A 3670-nucleotide genomic window follows, 5' to 3' on the forward strand; every position below is an offset into this window, starting at 1 on the left:
CGATCTAGGCGGTAGTTGGGATAAGAACCTACCCCTAATCGAATTCTCCTACAATAACAGCTACCATACCAGCATAAAGGCTGCGCCTTTCGAGGCATTATACGGTAGGAAGTGTAGATCGCCTGTTTGTTGGGCGGAAGTAGGAGAGGTCCAATTATCAGGACCAGAGATAGTTTTCCAGACAACGGACAAGATTGTTCAGATTCGGGAACGTCTCAAGGCTGCCCGCGATAGGCAGAAGAGCTACGCTGATCCAAAGCGTAAGGACTTTCACTTCGAAGTAGGTGAAAAGGTGTTGCTTAAAGTGTCACCCTGGAAGGGGGTGATGCTTTTCGGCAAGAAGGGCAAGCTGAGTCCGAGATACATAGGACCTTTTGAGGTCACAGAACGTGTCGGGTCAGTTGCCTATAAGTTGAACTTGCCTGAAGAGCTCAATGGAATTCACAATGTGTTCCACATCTGCAATCTCAAGAAGTGCTTCGCCGATGAATCATTGGTGATCCCACACACAGATGTGCATATAGATGAGAGCTTAAAGTTTGTAGAGAAGCCTTTGTCGATTGAAGATCGACAGGTGAAAAAGCTTCGAAGAAAGCACGTACCAATTGTAAAGGTCAAATGGGATGCTCGTAGAGGTCCCGAATATACGTGGGAAGTCGAAGCCACGATGAAAGAAAAGTACCCCTATTTATTTGAGTAAATCTCGGGTCGAGATTTATTTTAAGGGGGTGAGGATGTAACACCTCGAATTTTTGTGTCCAATGATGTGTTAACACGTGTCATTTGATTACACGTGGCATTGATATTAAATAAAGAACTAATTTTGACAAGCCTTGAAAGTATGTAAATTCGAGGGTTATAAATGTCAACAAAGGGTAAATATACTGTATAGTAACCCTAAATGATGCTCGTACCTTCAAACGAATAAATCATGGATCGTACGGAAGCGAAACGCGAAAGAAAGTGAGAGATTACGAGCTACAGGGGTTAACCGTGTCAACATGTTTAAATTATACCTCTGAGTGACCCTTTAAGTTCCCGAGGCTTTGTAACAGTATTATACGCTCACCAGAATATACTGTATAAATTCCGCGAAGTTCCGTTTTAAAACGAGAAAGTTGTGATCAAATTCGTATGAGAAGGGTTAAAAGCATCAATAATATAATTTAAGACTTTCCGGATAATAAATAAATTAACCGGGGGCTTAACGATACGGGTAAATAACGCGAGGTCCTTAACTGTAATTAATCAAGGGCCATATTGCAAAAATTACCCCTTCAAACCCGAAGGGTCAGGTTATTAATTACCAAAGATTCGATATTAATTACTAAGATTTAGTAATCATTTCAAAAAGATACAATTTTAACCCCTTACGGACCGTAAAGGGTATGCCTTACGGACCGTAAGGGGGGGGGGGGAATGATTGCTGGTGATCCGCCTATGGCTTACGGACCGCAAGGCCTAAGCCATACGGTCCGTAAGAGATGCCCAGCGACAGAAAGTTGGCTGTTGGCTGTCCAAAGCGGTAAAACATGAAGTAATGGGTTTCTCAGGGTCATGGGTGCCCCTACTCGACCCATAACTGTAACGCCCCAAATTTTCGTATGTCAATATAATATAAAGTAGTGATGCTTAAATAATAGAAAATGACAAATAGAGATTTATGCCACGGGAAAAGTTAAATAAATGATACTAAGTTCACAAAATATGTATGTAACTAATTTAACCAAAAGAAAAGTGACCAAGTTAGTATGGGAAATAACAATTTGGACACACTTTAAAAGACAAGGGTCTAAAGGTGTAAATGTGTAATGAAATTTGATAAAAAAAAAGAAGGCCAGTGTTGTTCCTGGCTGTGTGCGATCGAACGAGAGAGGGAGCCAAGGGGGAAACCCTACTTCTTAAAAATCCTACAAATTGAAGGGATTGAAAGTTGAATTCAAGGTGCATGAGTTAGGAAGTAATATCTCCTAACTATATTAGATACCAAGTAAGTTTAATTTCATGTTCTTATGAAATTTCATGAAGTGGGTTATGTGAAAATTATGATTTGTGTATGAAATCGAACCTAAATGTTAAATGATATGAACAAATAGGGGTCATATTATGTGCTATTTTGATTGTATTAGTAGTTTGGGGTAAAACCCACTTGAAATTGTAAGGTAATGAGGTTTAGTAAAGTTTATGGATAAATTGTGTAATGTGGATGTTAAACTCGTGTTATATAAGGTGTTTAGATGGGTAATTTGATATGAATCATATGTAGTATGATTATGATATTGATTGTGAAAGATTAGGTTAATCCATTGATGAATTTAGAATGAATATGCTATAATTACTTGTACATCATGTTTTATAGATAGTACGCACGCCATGTGTTCGATGAAATGCTTGAGTTGAATTGGTTATGTATGAACATGAGAAATTGAAGTATTGATGATCTAATGATGATATGAAAAATAAATGTGAGTAATGAACATTATGGTAAATGTTGTAAATGTGCGTAAGTGATGTATAACGCGAAAGCTAAACGCGTATGTGATGCACCTTATAGGGTCGAAGAAAGGAGGGGAATCAAACCAAGCAAAGGAAATAGGAGCGCACGACTCCAGTAAGTTCATATGAACTTCGCTCATGTAGAATGTAGATTTTGTGTTAGTTTTCATATAAATAATTGTTCGTTGTTTTATGCGGAAATTTATAGTAAAATGTCTTAATGCGAATTGTTAGTAGAAAAAGGGAAAAGTCTATTGACGACCCGTACAAATGGGTCTAAAGTATGAGTATGAGGTGTTCTTGGTGACGTATTGACCCGTAGTTAAACGGGTCAAGTAAGATGAAATTGTTATGAAGTTAAGATAGCTAGTGAAGTATGGAAAAATTAAAAAGTAAGAATAAGTATGATCCGTGAGAACGGGTCGGATAAAATAGGATGATTGATGATGATGGAAACTAAGATGGTGCTATATCCGTTAAACGAAATTGTCATATGAGAAGTTCGAATGAAAATATGTAAAGATATAGTGACCCGGTAACGGGTCAAATAATGATGAAAAGCAAATTGTATTAGTAATATGTTTTAACCGAACTAACTTGTAAGTTTGTGTTATGGATGTAGGTGAATCTCACTCTTGATAATGGCGAGCTTGGATCGAACACACCACATCGCCCTTTATGCGCTTCCGGTTAAAGTTGTCTTTGTAAATGGGTCAAAACACTTTCATAATGTAAATGTTAAATTTATGTCTAGGATGTTTTGTAGGTAAGTTAGGATTTTAAATCTTATTTTGGTAGTTCGGACAAAACGCTTTTGATGGAATCTTGAATGGTTACAACTTTTATGTCTTTTGAAACGTGTCGTAGAATTTAGTTTGAATAGTGATTGTTAAAAGCAGGGAATTGCTTATAGTACGAACGGGTCATGCCCAATTTTTGTTAAATTTAGTATGTTGTATTTATTATTTTCGAATGTGAAAAAGTGGGCGTTTCAAGTTGGTATCAGAGCCGAGGTTTGAGGGATTTAAGCATTAGAGTTAAAATGCTTGAACTCAAACCGAAAGCTCGTATGAAGGTGTGTTCGTTCCGAAGCGCTATGCAAGTAAGTAAATTGTAAATTTTGATTATGCTTATAGTTAGAAATGGGAAGGGGATTATAGTTAACTCACTAGAA

General features: G+C 37.4%; 1 long non-coding RNA gene across 1 annotated transcript; it reads left to right on the top strand.

Annotated features, from left to right (window-relative positions):
* The first annotated feature begins 1834 nt into the window (after positions 1–1834).
* Positions 1835–3440, top strand: LOC110870910. Its single transcript, XR_002553340.2, has 3 exons — positions 1835–1990; positions 2555–2611; positions 3119–3440. It is a non-coding gene; the product is annotated as an uncharacterized LOC110870910 (long non-coding RNA).
* Positions 3441–3670: the final 230 nt, after the last annotated feature.

The sequence above is a fragment of the Helianthus annuus genome, chromosome 8 (genome assembly GCF_002127325.2).
Source record: "Helianthus annuus cultivar XRQ/B chromosome 8, HanXRQr2.0-SUNRISE, whole genome shotgun sequence".
In the NCBI taxonomy this organism is placed as follows: domain Eukaryota; kingdom Viridiplantae; phylum Streptophyta; class Magnoliopsida; order Asterales; family Asteraceae; genus Helianthus; species Helianthus annuus.